Source organism: Phalangium opilio, unplaced genomic scaffold (assembly GCF_054372755.1).
Source record: "Phalangium opilio isolate 3A_F unplaced genomic scaffold, DU_Popi_V2 ptg000038l_1, whole genome shotgun sequence".
Taxonomy (NCBI): domain Eukaryota; kingdom Metazoa; phylum Arthropoda; class Arachnida; order Opiliones; family Phalangiidae; genus Phalangium; species Phalangium opilio.
This window is the reverse complement of record NW_028324161.1, coordinates 1,854,159-1,864,266: the sequence shown is the minus strand read 5'-3', so window position 1 is coordinate 1,864,266 and position 10,108 is coordinate 1,854,159. Positions and strand designations below refer to the sequence as shown.

General features: G+C 35.7%; 1 long non-coding RNA gene across 1 annotated transcript; it reads left to right on the top strand.

Moving 5' to 3' along the window:
- The first annotated feature begins 8,831 nt into the window (after positions 1–8,831).
- Positions 8,832–9,730, top strand: LOC149682603 (uncharacterized). Its single transcript, XR_016365501.1, has 4 exons — positions 8,832–9,117; positions 9,185–9,309; positions 9,376–9,425; positions 9,510–9,730. It is a non-coding gene; the product is annotated as an uncharacterized LOC149682603 (long non-coding RNA).
- Positions 9,731–10,108: the final 378 nt, after the last annotated feature.

Here is a 10,108-nt window from a genome sequence, read left to right as displayed (position 1 = left end):
TTTATTTTAATATTTAAGATAATCTTGTTTCTCAATTCAATATTAATACGGAAAGAGTTAAAAAGCAGTCTATGTTTTTGTCTGTGTGTGTCCGTCCGTTGTTACACTAGTGCGCTACGTTAGAAGTTCGTTTTGTTTTGATGTGTAAAGAAATCTTACAGAACCATAATATTCCCTTTATCCTTAATATAAAGTGAAAATGTGGAAATATTTTTCGTAATTATGATGCATTTAAAACTTTTGTAGCTTTAAAGCTCTGTTTCATTTTGATATTCCAAAGATTTTTTTTAATATTATTATTTGAAATGGCTGTTTATATATTACTTAAGCTATACTACATCTGTATATAGAATAATCCTTGGTTTAGTGATTTCATTAAGAAAGCTAAGATCTAAACTCCGGCGAGTATATCTACTTTTACCCTCAATAGGCTTAGTGTAATAAAGTGTAAATAATTGAGACCTGAGGTGAAGTAAACTTTGGGTTTTGATTTTCGTGTCTGAAATGAAGAGACGTCAACGGTTCAGAGTGAGCCGAAAGTTAAATACACTCTTAAATAATCAGGTTAAGATTTTATAATAGAAGAAAAGATCATGGTGGCAATTAGATTAGTAGGGCTAAGCTACAGAGTTTTTATTCTCTTTATGGTGCGCATTGACTATCAGTGCGTCCAGCTACAATTTAGCTGTTTAACGTTAACACTCATGTTGGCAAACTAAGAATATTGTTGAGGTGAGACGAGACGATAGTGTTTACACTGCTAACCAGTTGTGAATGTAGCTATCAGAATATAGGGTAAACAGCTGAAGCGTAGACTTCATTTCCTGTTCTTTTTGCCATTGACTGATTTCCATGTGTCCAAGATTTATTTTTATTGGATTTAAAATGTCGTCAGCTTTACTGTATATTCTCTATGCTTGGAATACTGCTTCAATATTTCGTAAATTTTTACTTCAAAAAAGAGAAATAATTCCATATCTAGGTAAATAACTTTGTAGTAATAGACCACTTGACTCGGAGAGGTAATATTTTGGTTTTCCCAACTTGTTGGCTTCTAGCACCACCATCTACTGGTCTTTCGTCTATACCACATAGACACCAATCTGTAACATTGGCTTCTACTCCATCATCGTCGTTAGGCTTAAGATGTACGGGGCGAGCGACTAGGGTTACGAGAAACGTTTAGCCTCCCAATGGCAGGGCTTCCACCAAAGGTTCACGCAATTGCGTATTTTCTTATCCCTTAATGTGAATCAATCGCTTTATGTACCCTAACTTTACAAGGGTTCTGATATAGGTGTTCGATAGAAGTACAACGTTAAAGATAGCTATGTTTAAATTTATTTTAGGAATTAAGTTTCCTAAACCGACTTAACTATAATTAACGTAACATACTGGTGATTAAAATAATTAATATCAGTTATATTTATTTAATTATTTAAGATGAACGTCTTTCTATTTAATGACACAAGTGAGAGTTTATATAGAACGAGTAATGAAGATTGCATCTGAATCGAAACACTACACGCATATCAAAGTCAATATAAAGCGAGTATTATGAAAAGATCTCTTACAAAACGATAACATTTTATTTTGGCAGAATATTAAATGGAAATACTTTAAATATTTTTCGGCATTACGATTCTTTTAGTAGTTGTGTAACTATAGAGCTCTGTTTCATCTAAATATTCCAAGAACATCTTTTGATATTAACATTTCAAATTTGGTGTTTACTTTTTAATTCATTATTACTATATTTTTAATAGGCCTATAGTGTAAAGGTAACTTTTAGCTTCACTAGATAATATGGATGTTAATACTTCATCTCTCCATAAGTGTTGAAACGATTGGGTCTATGAGATAAGATTGTAACCAGAATTGTCCTTGTTTCGTGTTCTCTTATAAGCGGTCTTAACGGCTCAGAGTGAGCTGAAAGTTAAATACACATTAAAGTGATAGTAATTACGTTCTCATTAGAATTGTTGAGGATCCACAGGGAATTATTAAACGCTTTAACATTTAAAATGACCTTGGCAATATCTAGCCAATTTGAACTATGTATTTCCGTTTTTTCTCATAGGCTGGTGGACCTGTGTTTGGAAAGTAAATTCGTCTCGACTCGGAGAGGTTTATTTTTGTTACCCAACTTGTTCTATTAGACACGAAATTCTTGGAAAATATATATTTATTTGAATATTGTTACATTTTTTGGATGAACTCATTTTCCGATGATTAAAAGCTAATTTTAATAATCTCCTGAACTACCTGCCGTTATTTTTATATACAATCAACAAACAATGCTATTCTCCTCTGCAGTACCATAATCGTAGCATGTAAAGATCCATCCTAAAGAAAATAACGTGTAACTGATTAATGTTCATAAATTAGAAACAACTAATATTTTGTTATTTTTATGGTCTATTGCGGTTAGGTTTTAACCAAATCTAAACACTTTCAGGGCGTACGTAACATAATATTAAAACTCTGAATAATCATCTCAGCTTAAGGCCATAAACATCTGAAGATGAAGCTTTACATTGAAGAGAGAAAATATATTATCAACTATTTAAGAGCACGGTATTTTTTGAAATTAACATGGACGTTTCAAGTTTTAGACATTGCTTATAAATTAATTACATGTACCAAACCAAATATGTGAAATAGGAATTTTCTTTGTATATGTGGACCATTTTGCTCGACCAATGGTTTAACTACATTTTATCGATTCGTGGTAAGTACTCTTAACAATGTCGTATATTCTTCGAAACGTTTGGTTTTTTCCAAAGATTTCTCTTCAAAATTGGGTTTTAAGTTGTGCAAAACTAATCTCGAACGTTAATGCTTGTATCGAATTTATAGGGTGTTTTTGAAAAGTCTGGCCAAATTTAGGTAGCGTGTTCTTGGAGTCACTCCGAGTGAAAAATTCCAAAGAACCATCTACCTAAATTCCGCCATTTCAGAGTTATGAGCTTTCAAAAGTAGCCCCAAAATCAACAAAATTGTGAAACTTGTAATATGGTTTGGTCATCTTGTTTTCGATAAAACGCTCAATTGTATAAGCCAACCGAAAGAAATGAGAGACTAAAAGTTTGGAAACAGAAGGGGGCGATTGTGTGTAGAAGTGTGCTGTCGCTTAGAAACATGTTTTCATTTCATTAACACAGGTTGTTTTAATGGTCATTAACACAGGTACTTTTATTTGTTATTAACACAGGTACCATTAATAATTATTACCACAGGTATATTTAATTCTTATTAACACAGGTTGTACAGAGAGCTTGAAATGCAGTTTACAAGAATTGTTCAGTGTTCACCATTAACGTTTATGCAAACTTGGGCACGTCTTGTAAAGGATTCTCGAACACGGTGAAAGATGTCAGGCGTGTCCAATATCAAATTACGGCCGACAATCCCGCGCCATACGTTTAGACTCACTAAACTGTACTTGGTATGACCTTACCCTAGTAGCGTGGGGGTTTTGTTGCCTCCATTCATGATGATTACTATTATTTATTTTTAAGAAAATTGGTTTAAAACATTGTCGAATTGGTATTTAAATAACGGCTTGTACTTTTTATGCGCACTTTTAGAATAACGTTATCTAAGTATGGTGTATTACTCAAACGATGAGTACTCGGGTATGCATCTGATGTATGGACGGGCTCATGGAAATTCGCGGGAAGCTAGGCGCTTGTACCAAGAGATGTTCCCTCGACGAGAGATACCAAATCGCCACACATTCACGGCTGTTGACAGACGCTTAAGGGAAACCGGCAAATTACAACCCGCCGGACCCCAAGCACGAGACGTTCCCGACGTCATTGAAGAACAAGTACTTACTATTATAGAGGACGATCCTTCAACCAGCACCAGGAGGGTTGGTCGCCAATTGGGCGTCAACCCTCCATGTTCTTGTTTGGAAGATCCTTCGCGGACACCAGTACCATCAATATCATTTGCAAAACATTCAGTCGTTAAACGAAGCAGACTATCCGAGACGACTAGGATTTTGTCAGTGGTTTATGGCCCGGGTGATCGACTTAGAATTCCCACGAACTCTATAAGTGTCAGACGAGTCCAATTTTTCCCGTGACGGCATACTGAACTTGCATAATCATCATGAGTGGAGGCAACAAAACCCCCACGCTACTAGCGTGAGGTCACACCAAGTACATTTTAGTCTAAACGTATGGTGCGGGATTGTCGGCGATAATTTGATTGAACCCGTCTTTCTAGAACCAAGACTAAATGGTTAGGCGTATTTGAACTTCCTACAAAATGATTTACCAGACCTACTGGACGACCTACCATTAAGATTGTATCAACGAATGTGGTTCATGCACGACGGGACGCCACCACATTTCAGTCGTCAAGTTAGAGCCCATCTTGATGCCACGTTCCCCGGGAGATGGGTAGGTCGAGGTAGACCTGTTGAGTGGCCAGCTAGATCTCCGGATTTAAATCCGTGCGATTGTTTTCTTTTGGGACTTCTCAAAGACTTGATCTACCGCACCGAAGTCCGTGATGACCAAGACCCGAGACATCGCATAATTGACGGATGTGAGAGTATCCGAAACACGCCTGACAACTTTCACCGTGTTCGAGAATCCTTTACAAGAAGTGCCCAAGTTTGCATAAACGTTAATGGTGAACACTTTGAACAATTCTTGTAAACTGCATTTCAAGCTCTCTATACAACCTGTGTTAATAAGAATTAAACGTACCTGTGTTAATAAGAATTAAACGTACCTGTGTTAATAAGAATTAAACGTACCTGTGTTAATAAGAATTAAACGTACCTGTGTTAATAAGAATTAAACGTACCTGTGTTAATAAGAATTAAACGTACCTGTGTTAATAAGAATTAAACGTACCTGTGGTAATAAACGTTACAGGTACCTGTGGTAATAAACGTTACAGGTACCTGTGGTAATAAACGTTAAAGGTACCTGTGGTAACAAACGTTACAGGTACCTGTGGTAACAAACGTTACAGGTACCTGTGGTAACAAACGTTACAGGTACCTGTGGTAACAAACGTTACAGGTACCTGTGGTAACAAACGTTACAGGTACCTGTGGTAATAAACGTTACAGGTACCTGTGGTAATAAACGTTACAGGTACCTGTGGTAATAAACGTTACAGGTACCTGTGGTAATAAACGTTACAGGTACCTGTGGTAATAAACGTTACAGGTACCTGTGGTAATAAACGTTACAGGTACCTGTGGTAATAAACGTTACAGGTACCTGTGGTAATAAACGTTACAGGTACCTGTGGTAATAAACGTTACAGGTACCTGTGGTAATAAACGTTACAGGTACCTGTGGTAATAAACGTTACAGGTACTTGTGGTAATAAACGTTACAGGTACCTGTGGTAATAAACGTTACAGGTACCTGTGGTAATAAACGTTAAAGGTACCTGTGGTAATAAACGTTAAAGGTACCTGTGGTAATAAACGTTAAAGGTACCTGTGGTAATAAACGTTAAAGGTACCTGTGGTAATAAACGTTAATGGTACCTGTGGTAATGACCATTAAAACAACCTGTGGTAATGACCATTAAAACAACCTGTGGTAATGACCATTAAAACAACCTGTGGTAATGACCATTAAAACAACCTGTGGTAATGACCATTAAAACAACCTGTGGTAATGACCATTAAAACAACCTGTGTTAATGACCATTAAAACAACCTGTGTTAATGAAATGTAAACATGTTTCTAAGCGACAGCACACTTCTACACACAATCGCCCCCTTCTGTTTCCAAACTTTTAGTCTCTCATTTCTTTCGGTTGGCTTATACAATTGAGCGTTTTATCGAAAACAAGATGACCAAACCATATTACAAGTTTCACAATTTTGTTGATTTTGGGGCTACTTTTGAAAGCTCATAACTCCGAAATGGCGTAATTTAGGTAGATGGTTCTTTTGAATTTTTCACTCGGAGTGACTCCAAGAACACGCTACCTAAATTTGGCCAGACTTTTCAAAAACACCCTGTATACATATTTAGGAATTTTTGTATAGGAAAAGGAGGAATTGGCAAACAACTTAACTCTTAATACAACTAAGGCATGCAGAAATTTAAGTAAGAAGAAGTATGCTAATCTCTCGGACGGCGTAAGTATGAAATTTAAAGAATGAAATGCATATATATTTTTTTAATATTCTTGAACAATATTTGACTCAGATTTTGGACATTCAGGGACAAGTTTTTTCTGTTAGTAAATTGTTGGAAAGAAGATCTATGGAACTTCTAACAGATGGCGAGCCAGTTTTCTATGATTATGGGGAAGCCATTACTATTTCCAATCCAATCATAAAAGAAACCACAAGTTTACAGTTCCTACAGATAGACTGGGAAGTAAGAAAATATTAGCTTTGTTATATATGGTCTACAAAAGTACGCTCAGTTTCTAAATAGGGAAACTAAGTAGGTACATATATAGTGTCATGTTTCAGTGTTCATCAAATCAATGGTAAAATATTCTTACCACTAGAAATATAGTAATCAAAAATGTCTTGGATTAAACCAAAATCGACTAAGGACTAGATTTTGATTTTTTTTAAATTAAAACTTACATTCTTAAGAAAAACAATGGTCCATTACCCTATTCCATTGAATACAGTTATTTTACTGGTAATCAACTTATTCCCTCTCAGTTGTTTTAAAACTATACTTATTTCGGCTTTTCCACCACCATTTCATTCTCCGAAAACATTTTATAATTACATTAATTACGTTTGAGTGAATACGTGTATGAAATTCGATTTTGAAGGTTAGTAAATGCCATAACACAACTCTTTTTATGTCCTGCACGTTTCACAGTCAAACCTTTTTAAATTTCAACAATGGCACCAAATTCAAAGGCGTTACGATTTTTACTTTTGGTTAAACTCAAATTTATAAGACCCCACTTTGTTGAAACTAAGAGGCTATACGCAGGGACCACATCTTTATTGGAAAACTGGATGAACCCTTCACATGGTAATAGTTGTTCAATAGGGGTAGATCCCACTGTTTCGCTTAGAAGCCTTATGCGTAAGTGTCATTATTGAAACTTCATTATTGTACCTTCAAGATTGTGTCAATTGATGTATTCGGTATTTTATAAGTTCATTCGATTAAAAAAAATTCTAGCCTGAAATTCTACTTTAAACAGGCAGGTGTTTTTCTCTTATCCGCAATTGCATTCTTCAGTCTCTTGCTGTGGAAGACCAAGGACAAGACTGTCTTCAAAACGAGACGATCATTTCTTATTTCGGATATGATTCTCTTGCTTCTGGAAGTAGTTTCGATTCTTTTCTTAAAAAGTAATTCAAAGTTCTTAATTTTGTAGTATTGATTAATACGGCAAAACATAATTCCAGCTTTCGGCAGAGTATCTAAGAACTTTTTATGGAAATGTTTGTGCTGTACTTGGCTAATTGGAGGCCTTTTTTTGACCTTTGAAATGTCTGGATACATGAAAACAAATTTCACACTTAAAGAGTACTTGGTAGTTGACAGCTTAAATGATGTTCTAAACATGAGAATTGGGAGGATATATCTCGGATTTGATGAATACTTCTCCGAGATAAGTTTTTTTTGTGACCTGGGATCACCAGTGAGATAATGAAATTAATTAAACAAAATCTGTGACTTAATATGGTTTTCCATTCCAGCCCACGACGGCCTACAAATATTTCGATCCAGATAAGAAAATCTGCTCGTCTTGGTGGGCAAAGGACGCTTATAAAGTAGAAGAATGCGAACACGACCCGGCCATCGAGAACATGGCTTGGGTCAGCTTAACTACCAAGAGTGAACTTCATGATTTGATGCAAAAAGAATACGGGTGCAAACAGAAACCCAAGTTTAATATTTACGTTGGAGCCCACAGTTACCGAAAAGTATATTATTTCCTATGCATCAAGCCCTTCCGTGGCAGGCAGGAAGTAAAGGAAATGGCTATCAGATCGTAAGTGCAAATATTTATGTTTTGATTGGGTGGCGTACCGTTTTGCGCTTTTCATACCCTCGCAGCAAGATGGTCCCGGTGGTGTCATGACATGCAATAGGGTCTTTGCGCGTGACGTCAAGTTACCTTCCCTCTTTCCTCTCCCCTTGCCGGCTGCCCGCTCTGGCCACGTTAGGACGCCATGTTGACATCCCCTGGAAACCGGTTTTCGCCCCCATTTCTTCCCCCTTTTCACTCTGGCGGAAACACCCTATATTTACGTTCAGTTTGTCCGTATTTTAATTCTAGGAGAGCGGTCGCTCTCTTAGATAAGACTTCATAATGCCTCTAATGTATAAGGGTGGTTTTTTGATTGGCCGTAACTTTTTTCGTATTGTGTTTGCTGCTTTGAAATTTTGCCAGTGAACTAAAATTCAGGTCCTAATTTTGTGGTTAAAATTTCAAAAAGATCCATCAAATAGTTAATTCTATAAAGATAAAGTTGCTAAGGGTGGTTTTAGAATCCATAAAATGAATCCGACATTTGGCGAAAGATACTATATTTTTAATAAGACATAACATGGGAATTTTATAAAAAAGAGCATTTTCTCAGAAGGCATATAAGGAAAACTGTTCATTCGTTACGTTTGGAAACCATCTTAAATGAAAGGTAACACTTCAATGTACCGACTTTTCAAGTTTCATAAAGATCAATTAAGTTTAAGTATTGATTTTTATCATTATTAACACATACATACACACTTACGTTGTTTTGGGTATTGGAATTACAGCGTTTTACCACTGTTAGAGACACGCATTTTAACCCTAATGTTTCATATTGGACTTACGGAGTTTTTGTCGTGATTCACGCCGTCAGAGGGAGACTAAGCAAGAAAATCATGGCGTGCCGCGTTAGAGGCTTAGAGCTCTCGGTTAAAACCATAATTTTGGATTAGTAATTAAACTGGAGGCTAATTAGGTCTGATTTTTTTTATTATTTTCGTAAGTAAATGTCTTTAAACATTACTAGAATACTAGAATTACTTTCAAACGTAAAAATCACCAGTTATTAAGCATAAGAAATTTCGCTAAACCTCGGTCAAAATAGCGTTATGTTGAACATCATCTTCGGTTATTTGCGATAAAAGCCAGACATTACGAATACTGTCGGTAGGTCCAAATAAATTAAAAACAAATTAATTGTTACTCTAACTGGTAGATCTATCAATTACTATAGTGATATTTGTGACAGCTAGGACACATTAATAAACTTTAGAGGTAAATTTTACACCTTAATGATGAAACCTCCGATGACTAAACGTTGGCGATAAGTTTTCAAGGGAAATTATGACCAACAGAAGTGTATAAATTATTTCATTTAATATCATTTTATATTTGCATTATTTAAATTCAAATTATATATTAAAGGTAAAAACCATTGGATCTCTAACACGTTTTCTTAATTTCGACATACCGAGGTAGCTCTTCCAATTTGTGGCTGTGTTTTTTTTAAGTCATTTATAACACAATGTTTAATTAAATGATATTATTTTCGGTTTTAGTTAAATATGTAACACACTGTTCAGCGGTTCTGCTATTAAGCCTTCTCAAAGAAGTCAAAGTTTCAGAAATTATTGGGAATAGATGTTTTTTAGACGCAAGTGTACGTTACCAAAAATCTTACGTTTATGGACCAAGTTTCTGCTTTTAAGAGGATACCATTCTCGGGCGTTTTACTTTATAACACTTTATTGTAAAATTAATTAAAATCAATTCTGGTTAAATACGTAACACTATTTTTTATTAAGTTTCTGAAATTATCAGAGCTAAATATCAGAGACAGATATTTAATTGCTCTCATTGCGACACAACTGCAACCGTATAGATTCATTCATTTAATAACATTTCTCATTTCTAATTATTTAAATTTAAAGAGCTGTATTAACTTTCAAAGTTGAAAACCCAGCTGACTTTTTTTTATTAGTGGTATCTGGGCCAAGTGGGATTAGCCGAGAGGCTTTCCTCGGGCCCGTAACCCAGCTGACTTAGAAGTAAACAAATAGCGGGCTGCCAGGGTGTCTCTAACACAAAAGTGTTGGGGACCGTCCATAAACTACGTCACACTCTTATGGGGGGAGGGGGTTTCTAAATTTGTGACGGT